Source organism: Excalfactoria chinensis, chromosome 16 (assembly GCF_039878825.1).
Source record: "Excalfactoria chinensis isolate bCotChi1 chromosome 16, bCotChi1.hap2, whole genome shotgun sequence".
Taxonomy (NCBI): Eukaryota; Metazoa; Chordata; class Aves; order Galliformes; family Phasianidae; genus Excalfactoria; species Excalfactoria chinensis.
Window position 1 is genome coordinate 9901634 of NC_092840.1, and position 15883 is coordinate 9917516.

The 15883-nt window shown below is 46.0% G+C and overlaps 1 protein-coding gene across 1 annotated transcript in view; it reads right to left on the reverse strand.

Annotated features, from left to right (window-relative positions):
- Window positions 1-10010, reverse strand: part of GALNT9 (polypeptide N-acetylgalactosaminyltransferase 9) — a 301484-nt gene extending 291474 nt beyond the window's left edge. The window contains exon 1 of the mRNA XM_072351100.1: window positions 9994-10010. The gene's annotated coding sequence lies outside the window, so the exon portion shown is untranslated. The remainder of the gene's footprint in view (window positions 1-9993) is intronic.
- Window positions 10011-15883: the final 5873 nt, after the last annotated feature.

The window sequence follows — 15883 nt, forward strand, 5'->3', positions numbered from 1 at the left end:
GCAAACAATGAGCCTTCTCATTCGGGTGATATTTGCTGTGCCCAAGCTTGCCAGACAGGATTGCGGGCAAGCAACATGAGCCACAAGGTGCCAGATGCACCAGCGTACCCTGGAAACAACCCCACTCTGCTCACTGGAGCTGATTGCTAAAGAAATGCGTGTGTAATCTGACCAATTTAACAAAGTTGGTGAATTCCTGGGAGTGTGCTGAATCAAGCAGCTGCTGACAGAGCTGGTGTCATCACTTCTCCTTCAAGCCACAAATGAGTCATCCTGGTTAATGCAACCAGTTTTCCACTTGTGTATGCTGGGGGGCACAGAACAAAGGAAAGGTTGCAGCATGATTTGCCCTAAAGCTGGAACACAGCTTGGTCATGAGAAATCCCTTGCTGAAGGGAAACAAGTTATTTCACAAACCTTAAAGTACCCACTGAGCCTACAGAGCCTTCTAGAATGGAAAGGGTTTGCACAGAAAAAAAGGTACGAACTACTGAAATGACCAGGACGGGTGGGGAAGAAAGGAGAGCCCCATAAAGGTCAAATGCAGAATGCCTGACTGTGCTGGAAAGTCCTTCTCCTGTCTGCAATTTATGTGCAATACAGTGAAGTGATGGGCTGACAATTACAGAAAGGGAAGTTTGGGTTACAACGAAGAAAATACTTTCTACCAGTGAGAACAAAGTTGTTGAATAGGAGAGACTACAACACCTCAGCTTCAGAGGTCTGCCAAGGAGCACTCAGCCTATCTTCCAAACACCTATTGACCCTAGACAAGATGGGAAGAAGGACCAGACAGATTCATAGGGCCCTTTGTAGCCTACAATCAACAGGGATCTCAAAAAGGAAGTAAAGAAATCAAACATGCCCTGACATCAGAGCTCTAGGCTAGGCACATTGGGAGTGTCACTGCTACATCCAAATCCAAACAGATTCCAGATGGGCTGCGTCCTCATGGTGGGGCTCTGGAAGTCAGCTGGAGCCTCTTGAGTGGACTGCAGAGCCTCTCCATCCTAACACTGAGTTTGCGTACGGCTGTACTGTGCCTACAGACAAGAAGCAGCACAAGTAGAAAGGACTGTACTTCTGAAAGCCCCAAATTTGCCTGGGGCAACATTGCACAGGAGAATTTAACCAGGAGCACTCTCACTCCCAAAACAAATCTTCACAGAGCTCAGCTTTTCCTGGAGGTGAGCTGAGCATCCCTGCCCTGAGAGCAGCAGACGAGTACCTACCAACTCCCTTCCCACAGAAGCCTTAACTTTTTCTTATTGCTTTTAACTTCTGATAGGGAGCAAAGCCTGTTGTCGCACAGAGGTTTTAAGCGATGAACGTTTGTCTTTCTGCCTACAGAAAGCTGCCAAATCATAAAGCTCCATCCTGTTTGCAAAGCAAGCCCTAGGGTATTATTTTTCCTAAAGTCAGTGATGTCACAGAAATACTACTTGAAAACAGAATCTAAAATTACACCCTTGAGTGCAACACATTCTGGAGTTTTCGTTGGCACTGCTAAAATTGTTCTGTTGTGTTTTTCTGGCACAGGCCGCAGTCAGATAATTGCTTGGGGCTAATCTTGAGAAGGCAAAACATACACAACCAGCACAATTCCACTTCTGCTCCATGTTCTATTAAGAAACAAATATTCTCCACAGCATGAAGTCCAGTTATCTATGCCAAAAAAATGTACTAAATGGAGCTGAGTGAATTTGGAGAGTGGGGTAAAGAGTACAATATTGGCAGTGCCAAAAGCTTTTGTGATTTATTGCGCATCCAAATTGGGGTGAGGTGTTCCAAAGCTGGAGCTGTAGGGGAAAGGAAGAGGTTGAAGAGCTTTGCTTTAGCCTGAAGGAATTCTGGTTCTTCAACCCCCCTCCCAGAAGTATGAATGAACAAGGCAGAGAAAGGGACACCTAGCCTACATACCCTGCTCTGTCTCCAAGCACAGTTTCATAACTGTTCCAGACAAGTTAAATCACCCATTTAAAGACCTTTCCACCTCCTAATTTTACTGGGTTATAAAAGATTTGTTGCCCAGCATTATTCCACCCTATTTACAGTAGCAGAAACTTGGTGCCAAGAACCAGAGCATACAAAGCCAGTGTAGAGAGGTGGTAGCAAACAGTGCCAAGTCCTGCTTTCAAGAACACGCTTGCAGCACTGCCAGTGTAACTGGGCCAGCTACCATGCAATTCAGTCACATATTGCCCTCACCACATCTGGCAGAAACGAGCATCATGCCCAGAAGGCCAGAGTCCAGGTACAGCTTCATACCAGTGTCTCAATACGTGGGGGTGAACAGCCTTGCCCAAACTAAGCAACAAATGTAGTTTGATCCAGTATATTGTTTTCAAAGGTCTGAAGGTTAATTAACCTGTAAAAGTTCCATAATTAGCCTACCACCCATGAGTAGATTGTATGGATAGAACAAAAAGTACACGCGACCACCAAACCAAGAGATTGCAAAAGGCTCAGTGAGTTTCAGAACCTGAGCACCTTAACCTAAGTAGTCATCTATAGTATTTAGACTGGCTGTGAGACACTAATCCTCCACCCCCTATGGATTAGCGCAGTAACTAACACAGGATTCTATAGGGGGAAAACAGCGGGATGTGAAAACTGTTTATTTAGGTACATTGCCAAGGCTTCCAGTGAAGCCATCCCATCCTCCAGCCAGCTAAGATTTCTAATTAGAGTATGATGAAGTTCAGCTTCAGCTGACAGCAAAAGGCTTGAAATAGCCACAAGCCATGGTAAATTTGGATTCTGGTTTCTGTCATCTCCTTCAAAGCTGACACTACAGTATGCAGTTTTTGTCAAGGAGGAAAGTCAAGTTCATTCAGCACAAGGCCTTGACACAGGGCATTTGTTTGCAGTCTTTAGGGACTGTTTTGCATGCTACAGATACAGACAGAAAGGAGAGAATTACATGGTAGATTTCAATGTTTTAGTACATCAGTGAGCTGTTATGCATACACCCATCATCCCAGCACAGTACACTGATTAACTCTAGCCAAGGTAGAGCCAGTGGAGAGAAGACTGCTTAGGGCCCAGAACAGGCTCCATGGAAAAAAAAAACCTACAACAAAAAGCTCTTTCTAACCCCAAACACTGAACTAAATCTCACTAAAGAGAAACAAGAAAGTCTGCTTCCTATCCAGGAAGGAAAGCAGTTACAGTTTAACTCAGATCAATGCTGCTTTTTCTTTTAAATAAGAATCTAACAACATTTTGCTTGCTTTAATAAAATGCCCTTACTAGTAGCACAGTGATGTACCTTGATCAGATGCCATTAACAAGTATTTAAGTTTGTCCTGAACAACAACATCCCTAGGAGTGGGACCTCTCCTTGGGAACCACAGAGGGTGACATCTCTTTCAAAGCAGTGCAGCTCTCTGGTTATTGCAGTGCCCTTCCAGAAGAAGAAAAAAACCAAAGAGGTATCATCTTATTGTGTGCTTTGCTTCAGCATTTATCTAAAGGTCCCAGGGCCTCTAAGACAGAGATTAATAAGGCCCAGTGATTATCCACAGAGCTTCCCTAAAGGGCTGGAAGGAAAGAGATGCTCTGTGCTATTCTGACTGCTGGATTCCTTTTAGGCAGATTGTTGCACCATGAAGTAAGAAAACACTTCAGTTAACAACAGGCCGTCTTGCTTTCTTATTTTCTTTGTGTCAGGCCTGAAGAAGCCCAACTCCTGATTTATTTTGGCACCTTTGCAATTGATCCCAGCTGTAACCAGAGCTGTGGAAACATTAGAAGAAAAGCGAACCACACTTCATCAACAGTCAAACCCCAAATCTTTGTCATTTGAGTAAGTACTCAAGTCAGCTTTATTTCACCTAAACACTGATCAGAATAAACAGATGTGTAGAAGAAAAATATACACACCCTGAACACGCAGATACCAAGGGAATGTGAAGATGAGGTTCCAGCCACACACCCTCTCCGTCTTCTGTTTTTGTTGTGTGTTCTCCCTCCTCCTTCCCCCCCAACTTTCCTTTCTGATTTCAGGCTGGGAGAGAAGCACAGTGCTGAAACAAAAGTGAATACCTTATGTACAGCCTCAGCACAGCAGCACAAGTTCTAGGAGCCTCCTGGGAACACTGCTTCTCACATGCTTTTGTTTCCCATCTCCAGGTTCAGATAAGCCTCTGAGTTTTATGCCAATCCAAACTCAGAATCCCAGGCCTCCAGCTCTAGCTCCAGTTCAGCATGTTATAACTCAGTATCAGCTACATTCATAAGCACTGTCACCTCGGAGCTGCTCTGGTGAAGCCTGGTCAATAGCACTCAACAGAAAGTTCAAGTTGCAAGTACACAGCGGTATTCAGATAATCTCTGGAGTGGTAAATGGCATCAAACTGATGGGAAAGGCACCAGCGAGCATAGAGTACATGTCCTTCTCCCAACCTGTCCAAGAGAACAAAGTGAGCTTTGGCAAGCACGCTGCTATGCCCTTACAATCAATCCTAAATACTTCGCTGTACTTTTGCTGCATGTTGAGAACAGACTGCACGCAGCAGTCAGCAGCACACTGAAGGCTTCCTGTCCTCCCCGACAGTGTATTAAGTGTCCTCAAAGGGCATAAAAGGATGATTGGAATGCACTGGTTTGGAATACCCTCCCAAAACAAGGAAATTAAGAAAGGGAGCTGGGAGTCCCTGCACTAGCAGCTCACTGCTATCTATTACAGACAAAGAGTGATGAAAGTTGGCTCCCAAATGCCCTTAGGCCAAAGCTTACTACACAGAAAACAAAGAATTTTCTCCCCCTCCTCTCAGAGGAAGCAAACAGCAGTGCCTTTCTGTCCCTGGACTACACAGATAAAAGGGCTGCATCTTGTAAAGTGAACAAGCTGCCCTGAGGCCAAGACGTGCAGGAAAAAGGCAGCTCAGATTCAGCTGAGTGCTTGCTGGGAGGACTCATAGCAAGCAAGACACTGTGCCCTATCTCCAGCTGCAGGTACCACCAGCCATCTCACCCACAGCTCACCGGGGTATGACCCAGGTATCAGGCAGCACCAGTAGCCCTCTCTCCATCCCCTGGTTCCTGAAGCATGCAGTTATTGACTGCCTGCCCCAGCTGCACGGTGCCAGGGTTGTTTTGGAGAAGGAAGAGGGAAAGGGAGCAGGAAATGGCTGGGGGAGGACCTTCTAAATGTGGGAAATGTAGCTATCAGGATAAAGGTAACACCTTGGCAAGGCTGGCTTGTGAGAGTCCAGCTTCAAAGCCAGAAAAGCTGCAGGCAGGAGCTGTCAGAGCCTTTTACTGGAAGCTCTGTTACCTGCATATCATTGAGCTGCACTCTCACATCCATATTTCCTCCAGCGTTACAAGGAATTTCACTACAGATGAGCAATGCTTTCAGAAAAGCAGGCGTGTGGGAAGGCTGCTCCTCTAGTAAAGTTGCTGCTGTTCTGGGGTACAGATGAAAGCAGCTCACAACTTCTACTTGTCCCTGGATCCCACAGCAGACTACAGATGGCAGGAAGGTCAGCGCTTCTGCCTTGTAGCCTTACAAGACAAGTAACTGTAACAACATACTTGCATAGCTGCAGTTGGTCAGGAAGTCTAACAGTGTGTTTTCGTCATTGCAAGGTGTTATTTCACAACGATCAAAACTCTGCAGAACAGTTTGAACAGGTACTAGTCTTGTTATAGCCAGAAACAGCCTGTGATCCTCCCATAGGACAGACTACACGTTCTGTACTGCCAAAACAAGGACTTGGACCCCGTTCTCCTCATCAATGGCAACTCCTGTACACACTGTTCACACTAATTGAAAGCTCACACATTCACATGGCTTACTTTGTCCTTACTTTGCAGATGAAAGCCAGTATTTAGAGAACAAGCGAGTTGCACAAAGAGCCACAACAGAAGACAAAAGCAGTAAGAAGTTCCACTTTTCCATAGAAGGAAAAAATCCTTGCTTGTACCAGTCAGCTTCTCCAAGATGAGTGCTGTCACAGCCACTGCTGCCATGTACAGGATGATAGGCTGCTTTCAGGAGCAAACTTGTCAAGTGTTCTATTTAAACATGGCACATGGGCATTGAAAGGGCATTGAAACCTGACCAAGGACAGGGAACAAGAGGATGTAGAAGGGCAAAAAGGCAAACTGCTTACAGTCGAGGATCAGAAAAAGAAGAGGTGACCAAAGGGACTAACAGTATCTCAGAACAGCATCTGGACACACATTTGCTAAACGCACTGGTGACAAGCGAGGAAATCTCGGGGAGATGCAAGAAGCTGGAGCAGTGACAGAGCCATGACATCTAATCTGGGGTGACATCTGCCTCTGGCTAGAGCAGCAAGATTGTTTTCACCACTACTGGAAAGAAGATTGCTGGAGTCAGAAATAGAGCTGCTGAGGAAAGGGAAAGTGTGAGTGTGGGAAGAAAGCAGTCAGGAATTTGCTATTATACACAAAACAGGCATAAATTAGACATCACCTAAAGGAAGAGTAAATAAAATGCTAGACTAGAATCTTGGTGGGATACAGAGAGTGATTAAGGAAGAATGGACGATCTGGGGAGAAAGGCCAATGACTTCCACACTTCAGGTTGTTTAAGAGTCGTCTGGCACAGATACCCTCAGGGGGTGGGAAGATGCAGCAGCAAAAATTGGAGACAATTCCCAGTAACACAGCTGGCAACATGTGAGATCCAGAGAGAAGGGTCAGGACAGAGGCAGAGAACAAGCAAGACAAGTTACTGGGGCTTAAAACAAGAGACACCTTAGAAAGTCAAAATGAAACGTGCCTGTTTATTGATAGCTCTTTGAGACTGAGCTAAATTTAAAATCAAGAACACTTGAAAATGAAATGTTCTACACAGAAGTGGTTAGTCGTACAGCTTTGGTTAACACCCTTCCTGGCAGTGAAAGGCACTTTCACGTGGTAAAAGCAGTACCAGGAGAACATAGCAGTGTTAAGTGTTATCCTAGTCATTCTCCAAGCAAGAACACTGCAGTGTTCTCCTCACCTGACCTTCGCTAGGTTAGCCTGCAGATTTCTGCCCAGTGGGTCAACATTCCCCATCCCCAAAACTGGAGACCACAGAAGGTTGCCTAGTTACCAGGCAGTGCAAACCAGCAGTTGCCAGCACCACCCAACTACCACCCAAATCAGTGCAGCATGCAGAACACCGAGACCATCTCAGAGCTCCCTTAGCATCACCCAGATCTGAAAAGAACACCACTTCCCAAAGAACTCCAGGTCTGTCATTGCAGAGGGTCAGGACAGACTCCTTAGAGTCACAGGTTTCATGCTGTCACTCATATTAATGATGCAATGCTTTATTAATTGGAGTTTTCCAGAACAGCATATGTAGTATCAGTGACACTCATAATTAAATAGGCAGGCAGCATTTTTTTATTTTTTTTTTAAATGAGCAGAGAGTTAATTGAATTCTGGAGTCCCTGTGATCAGCTGTGAAATTTATACCTGCAATTTGTGCAGGCAGCAAGAACTAGAGCCTTTGGGGCCTTGTTATTCATCAAAAATAGGCTGATTTATTTGTGCCAAGTATCTCTGTAGGAGGCTCTTGGGCCCGATGTACAGTCACTTTCCTCCAATTAACCTCCCTGGCCTAGAGGGAAAAGAGAATTAGACATCTGTTAAAAGCACAAACCTAGTCTTGAGAAAGTAGGCACATTTTAGTGAAGCCAGCTCTCATCCAAGTTAACCTCTGGCCACCAGGAGTTCCCAGCATGAAATATGTCAAGAAGTGCTGAAGTTAATCACAGACAACAGGAGGCAGAATGGACCTGGCTTGAGACGGTTGGACCCACCTTCACGCTCATTTTTACTGTGAATATCTCAAACTCTGCTTTAAGTTTTCTACTGTTGGTGCACCTTGGCAACTACTACCCCTCCAGACATTTGATTTTCCTTTCTCTTGGCTCACCCGGAGTGGCACAACCAAGTTTTTCACCACACTCTTATCCAGAGTAGACTGTAGCTTAAAAAGCATCAGCATTTTATCCTACAATGCTTATAGCTAATGGGTCTGCAACCTTTCCTTAAGTTCTTTAAAAGGCTGGAGTTCAGTTTACAAATTGACTGCATTGGATACTTAGTCTGGTCTGTCCACTGATAGGAGAAGTCCATAAGCTACCCAAAATCTACTGAAAACTCTGGGTAACCAGCAGGACATCTACCTAGAGTAGCTCTTCTCTCCCATCTGGCATTACTGGTTGGTTTAGAAAACAGTCACTCAGGAAAAATAAAGAAAGAAATAAAGACTGCACTGACAGCCCAATCCATTATTAAAATCCATCCTTCCTCGTGGCTAAGTGCAGCCCTTTGAAAGGTGCAGTCAAGACTTGTTAACAGTTCTTGTAAAGATCTTTAATGATGCCCCATGACATGAACATGACGAGCACCCATGTAAAAACTGTTTGTACAGGAACTGGTTTCACAGGAAAAGTGTTTTAAGAATAGTTATAAAACTCTTATTTTAACTGGTATGTCTTGATATGAGTTCAAAGGCAAGCTCACTACCAAGCAGCTTAGGTGTCTGCTTACAACAGAAGGCAATAACAGCAATTGCTCCCAGAGGATAGCCTGGGAACTCCCCAGTAAGGACAATCAGCTCCCTAAGAAACGCATTCCTTCACAGTAATGCAATTTCTGCCTAGCTACTGTAGCACGTCCTCACTTTGATTGGAGATCCACTAGATTAAGCTTAGCTCTAGTGATTCTTGAGGTCTACAGAAATCTCACGACAAGAGCTTACCCTAGGAGCAATCCACAGAACATAAGCCATGCTTTAAGGTAGGGCGCTCTCACCAAGTACCTTGATCATTTAGATGTACAGCAACAGCCAGGCCACTTCTGCTGATCTGGGAAGCGCCCCAGATTGATGTAGAGCTCCACACGCACAGACCTCGGAATCACACAACTTCACCAAACAGAGGCCCCACAATGTATTCTCAGCAGAAAGGCAACACTTGTAGCGCAGCAAGGGAACCAAAAGCTTAGAGACGTATTGACATGGCTACAAACAAAAAACACACAAGAAATAGCCACCGAACAGCAAGAGGTGTGCACAGGAAGCTGCAGAACAGACAATGCTGCTAACCAGAGAAGTTACTGCTACTGTTTATCAAATAGTTTGCTGTACTTGTAAGGCACACAAAGCCGCACTTTGACTACAGTTAATTAAGCACAGAATGTGAATGTACTTGTCACAGACAAGCTCTATCAGTAGATGATGAGAGCTATTTGCACCAGAGGGCTGAATGCCTGTTACCAGGCTGCACCAGTCAAGGATAGGATTGCACCATCCATGAGTTGCCCTTCCTCAACACACCAGACAGCTGTAACACGATGGAAAGCACAACAATAACAGAAGACCAAGATCCCAGGCTGCAGCAAACAAGGATTTTCACAAACACAACCATTATGGGCACAAAAATATAGGAAAGAAGCTACTTACCTTTAGAAGGCCTCACCTCCACTGCCAGCCCTTAAATGAGGTCTGGGAAGGGGAGGATTCTGACTCGCCCCCTTCGAATCACTCAGGTACTTTGCATGCACCCAAGCTTCCCTGGGTTAGCCCTACCTTCCCACCAATCATTGCTTCAAGCTGTACTCAGCATTTCTGTTACACAAACAAAGACAACCAGCATATACCCACCTCCATGTATACACACAGCAAAATCAGAGCGTTTACTATGAAGATATTTATGCAACCTCTGTAGGCTTAGTCATAGACAAAAACATTGCATCCATCTGTCACGCTGGATCAAATAACTGATCCATCAAACCTAATAAGTACTTCTCGAAAGCAGAAGAAAAACATTCTCACATAATTGTGCCTCTTAAAGACACAGACTGTTCTCCTGCTGTGTGCAAAGAGGAGCAAGGCAGGTCCAAAAGGTTCATGCCACGCCAAGGGCTCACTTCAGGTCTCTCAGAACACGTTGAGCAGGAATTGCAGAGGGAAAGGACTGCCCAGGGCAAAGGGAGGCAAGGAGTCCTTCTGCAACATACCTCAGATCAGATCTCTGCGTGTCCTCACACCGGGTGAAACTCCTCGTCTTCTCGGAGGTCGGCCCTGCACCTGCACAGCTGCACCTGCACACGCGGCCCTGCAAAGCAAAGCAAAATTCAAATTCCATTTTTTCTGGCCCATCGTACACACACCACGCAGTCAAGATTCAACAAGCACAGCAGGTACCACACGTGCCTTACGTTCCCTCCGAGACCGTCGTTTCGAGCCGAGGGCAGAGCAGCCGGGAAGTTGGCCGGGTCCCGCAGGCAGCGAGCCGTGCTGAGGCAGGGCGGCGGGCGCGAGGCACCCCATCAGCACCGAGCTCCGCACCGCGCGTTGCACCCTGCAGCTCCTCCGGGCCCGGCCTCCGGCTCGCTGCCACAAGAGGGGGACAGAGCACCGCACAGCCCCAGAATGCCCGCAACCGCCCTGCCCGGCTGCCTGGGGCACGGGTGGCAGCATGAAAGACACGGAGCAGCAGCGCTCGCCGCGCGCACGGTGCGCTGCAAGGGTTTGCAGCGGGGGGTGGACGAGCACCGCGCGAGCCTGCAGAGCAGCGCTGCTGCCCCAAGGCCGCATCCTCGCTGGTGCTCCGCATCGCGCTGCTGTTGGGCAGCTCCATCTGGGCACGCGCCGCACAGAAAGTTGTTTGTTTAAAAGATCTTTGAGCGGCTCTGGGCCATCAGTGACAAATCATTATTTAATTCCTTCGGTAAGAACGGAAATAGCATCAGTCAAAATGAATGCTTCTGGTGGCTAAATAGGAACGTAATCATCCATTAAAATGTTAACGTTTATGAAAATTGTTTATTCAAACAAAGTCGTAAGAATCTCATTGTGCTTTGACGATCAGCTAATGGCCCCTTAAGGCAGAGCTGGAACACTCGATGCTTGGAAGGAGATAACATTTTAAATGCCCCATCATTTCGTAACTCCACAGTTATTCTGCAACATAGTTAAGCCTTTGCATGGCAGCCCTGGAAATGGATGTCCTTTTGTTCATCTTCATGCACACACATTGCAGCACAGACTTTCCAGCCATGTGTACATGACCCAAAATCAGAGAAGCAGCCGAAGAGCTGAGCTCTAGAGGTAGGTATGGCCTTGTGGCTCAGCCTTCCTCGGCCTGGTAAGGGCTCACACAGCAGCACAAAGTGCTGGAGCTGAGAGCAGCTCTCCTTCAGATGTGGCTCTATCGGGAGGGGCTGACAAAGGAATCATAGAGTCACCAAGGTTGAAAAAGCCCACTAAGATCACCCAGCTACACAAGTGTGCACACAACATGTGGCCTCACAGCCTGCTCTGCTCTTGCCTTCGTGCGCATCCTGGTTGGTATTTCCATTCAGACATGCATGTTGGAGTCCCCAACCTCAAACAGAACCTCATTTCCTTTTCTGAGAAGGGAGAAGTCATACATGTAATTAGATAACATTTAGCAGTAAGGCACACTTAACAACTACAGGCAGGTTTCATTTTGAGTCATACTTTCAACTAAGCACGCATTGGATCTGCTTTCTTGTACACAAGCCTTAGACCCCCAGGAAGCTCACTGTGTGCAGAGGCTGGCATGCAGGCACCACACAGTGTGTTTGTGTGCACGGAGATCTTTGGCCCTCCCCATTTCAGTATATCTTCAATTCAGATATGACCACAAACAAATTCAGTTGGTCTCTGTGTGCTACGTACAGCGTTTCACCCGACAGCACTGAGAGGATCCACTCACTGAGCTCCCATTCAGCTTTAATCTCCAGATTCAAGCTAGCTCAGGCAGATCTCTCCAGAAATCCCCACAATGCAATTGTCCTTTGGCAGGTGCAGTGTTATCCTGAAGTATCATTTCCACTGCAATTAATAATGAATCACGGTGCATATGTCTTGCAATAAGTGACTCGGGAAATAGGCTGTATCCTACAGCCCTGAAACGGGTAAGAACAGTCATCATGTCCTATGCTGAAATATCAGTCTCTTCCAATACTGAGTGGGAAGAAGGGAATTTTGTGTCTTGATAAGTTTTTAGTGTGTACTTCAAAAATGTTGAGGATTTTTATGACCTCACAGAGAAGTAAGGACCTTCTCTAGAAATTTATAGGTTCCATCTATTTCAGTTGAATTCAGTAAACAATGGGCCCATAGTTCCCAGTGAATGGAGCTATAAACCCCCAATCACCAGCAATTCATTACACATTTGCTTTAATAAGGAAGATCCAAATCCTTTTGATAACCACGAGGAAATGGTGAGAGCTGTCTTTGTCCCGGAGAATTTCCACTATCATTCAGCATTAGTCAAGCACTAATGGACATTAAAAAATAAAGAATTGCTGGAGACTGTAAAAAATACATCATTTCAACTTTCCCATGTGACTGAGGCCTTGAGAAATTGACTGGCATAGCTATAACAAAATAATTAGTCTGTTATAGCTGTGCCTGTATAACTTCTCCACATGGACACTCTATTCTAAAATTTAAGTGACTTTATTACAGGATAATTACTCAAGGACTTTAGTCCAGAATGAGGTTCTGCACAGGAGAGCTTTGCCCGTGTGCTCCAGTGATTTAAATTCACCATACTAAGCAGGTGAATTTTGCTGTGCAGACTCTCTGGAGAGACTGCCAGCAGTATTAGATAAGACATCCCCATTCTGTATTATCTCAGAATTGAACTTCTGCACTGCACAGAGCTCAGCATGCCATTTTGCATGCTCTCACAAGCAGGCAGGGCATCTGCCTCCCACAGGAATGTACTCCCACAGCACGGAAGGAAGGGAAGGCAGATATCATGCAGTTGTAGAAGAAGAAGTGGGATTTAGTGAACGTAGGGTCGCATTTTTCAAGCGTGCTATCAGATCCATTTTCAAATACAAACACTGGATGTGCAGCCTTTCCACCCACTTGCCTACATTTTTGGCCAGAAAAATCTGTCTCTATTGCCAGATTTGCTTTCCTTGCTGGTGTCCTATTAATGCTCTTTCGGAAGTACGCAGCCTTTACACGGGTTACATCTGGTCTTTACAAAACACTGTGCTTTTGAACACGATATCAGTGTGTGATGTCAAAGCCTCAGCCTGCAGCAGGGCTCTCCTGACCGGCTGCTGGCTGCCGTCCTGGATTGGCTGAGTCACCCAGGCCACAAATGATTCATTAAAGCCGCTGAGGATCATCACAAGCCACATTCTTTTAATGAGACTTCACACACTTCCATCAACAAATGTCATGATTTGGGGTGTGAAGACACAGTGAGAACCTCTAACCTGGGACACATGGGAGATTCCCCTTCCTCCTCCTCCTCCTCGCACTAATTAGCTTTGCTGCTATCCAGCATGTGCTAACTACAGCAATGCAAACGAGCTGCGGCTTGCCTGATCTCAGAGCAAGGCAGCCCCAGTCTCTGCAGAGAGACCACCCGGGAATCTGGGGTGCTCCAGGCACAGAGTCATTTACCATGTGTTTGAAACTGAACTAATGGAAAGATCTTGTTCGGTCCCAAAACACAGCTGAGCTAACACGTAGGAATCAAAGGAAACAAGCAGTCCTATTAACAGCAGGATCAGTGAAGCCTGGTTTGCTGCGCATTTGTCTTTCAAAGTTGAGCCCCTCTGTGGATTTCCTCATGCTTGGAGGACTGAGTTCATGGCTTCTCTTCAATGGACGAGTGCTTAGCACGGTTTCTTTTGCCTACGCAGTGTGCTGTGTTTTCCTAATTGTAAAACCTCAGCCCCCTAAATCAAATTAACCAGAAACTAACAATTTCTGCTGGAAACACTCAGAATTACCTACTGATGATGGCAAGCAGACTCAGGGCAAGAGTACAAGACTGGTCTATTAGAAGTTCAAGGACTTCAATTCATTCTGTCACAAATCAAAGACTTTCTGGGTACAGGTGTGTTGTTAGAAACTGTTCCAGCACTTCCCAATGTCACATGAGAATACGTCTCCCTGCCCCACACTGGTGTCCTAAAATGTTACTACAATGGAATCATAGAACGGTTCAGGTTAGAAGGGACCTTTAAGAACACCTATTTCCAACCCCCTACCATAGGCAGGGACGCCTCTCTATAGTTCAAGTTTGTTTACAGCCCTAACCAGCCTGGCTTTGAATATTTCCAGGGTAGGGGTATCCTCAGCCTAGCTGGGCAACCTGTGCCAGTGTCTCTCAGTAAGAATTTCTTCCTGTTATCAAGTCTGAATCTACCTTCTTCCAGTTAGAACCACTTCTCTTCATAAATGCAATAATCATCAAAGCATCTTGAGACCAGGACAGGTAATTTATGCTCAAATCAGTTTTCACTGGTAATAAATCCAATCCTTTTTATCTCCATTTGAAAGTGAAAAACTGGTTCACTGAAATGTATGTCACCCTGAGTGAGGATTAGAAAATGTCCAGTTGTCCAAAGTTGGAGCTGACTGCTAATGGTGTGTTTAATAACACACTCAATAACACACTGATATCTCTTCTGCTCTACAGAGCAGCTTCTGCTGTGAAAGTTCTTCTCAAGTCTTTTGGAGCCAAACCACTGCCACACTTTCTCCAAAAGTACCAGTTCTGGGAGTCCAGATGAAGTCTAGTCGATGAGAAAGGAAACAGCCCTCCTAGGCCCCCTATCAAAGGGAGCAGCCATAAATGGAGCTTGCAGTCTCTAATGGGGCAGGGATTTCACTCCTGGAGCCCTATTTGCACTTTTGTTTTTGTGTTAAAGAGTCTGGGAACCCGTGCCTGTAAGGGTCAAGCAGGGGCAATGCAATGCTCTTCTCCCCTTTCAAGTGCAAGGCACAGCCCAGACCACTGCATGCTCCTGCATGTGAATTATTTAACCGTTCAGCTGGTTAAAAATAGCACGGCAGCAACTCCCTTTGCCTCTCAGCCTCTGTCTGTTAAATGGGCCGGCAGAGCACAGCCAAGCACTGGGGTCATGGCCTGGGCTGTACATGCGACCAGGCGTGGGGTGCCAGAGGCAGTGAGAAGCAAGTGGCCATGCAGCCTTGTTCCAGCCTGATGATATCAGCCTGGGAGAGAAAGGCAAGGCGAGCTCGGAACATTATGGAGCTGCCAAAGAAAACACTGTCTTCACAATGAACAAAAGTCTGATTAATTATTAATTGCCTGCCAGCTAATTAGCATTCCCTTGGGCAGCTGTCTACAGAATACCTTATATTTCCAACCCACCCCAGGCCAACATCATCTATGCAAATGGTTTTGGATCAGAATTAGCAACTGATTCGTTGCCTGAAACAAGTTGTTCCCCTCCCCTCATCTCTTCCTGCCACCCCTTTTTCCGCCACCCAGGGGTTTGAGCTCATTACAGCGTAAACTAAGCAAAAACCACCCCTTGCTGATGTTTCTCTCTGCAGTTCTTGCTCAGCCTTTCCGAGGAACACAGACACCTCTCACCAGCCCTCAGCCTTCACAACACGGGGACAACGGCAGTGTCTCAGCACTGAAACTAAGCTATGGTCATGGAGCAGGAGCAGCTCCAGGCTGCGAGGAACTGGTGAGCAACTGAAGCAGAGACCAACTCGTGGCTTTAGAACTGAAGGCAGCACTTAGGAAATTCTTCGTCAGCTAATGCTTGTGTTCAGCTCCTATTAACGTTAATGGGACTTACGCACATGCATCAAGGGTAAACAGAACCCTTACCAGAGCAGAAGCATAAAGTACAGCTAAGTACAGGCAGAGCAAACCTTCAGTTCGCTGTTTTACCCTGCTGAGAAGGATGCACTTCCATTTTAAGATCTCAGCTGCATGTTTATTTATTTTTTTTAATGGAAAGAGCCAATGCAGTTGGTGAAAAACTGCAACAAAACATGGAAGTATCTCAGTCTGCCATCACACTGCTAGGCAAAGGTTATTCCAAACTTACCCAAGCATTGCAACTCAAGGAAGCACAATGCAAG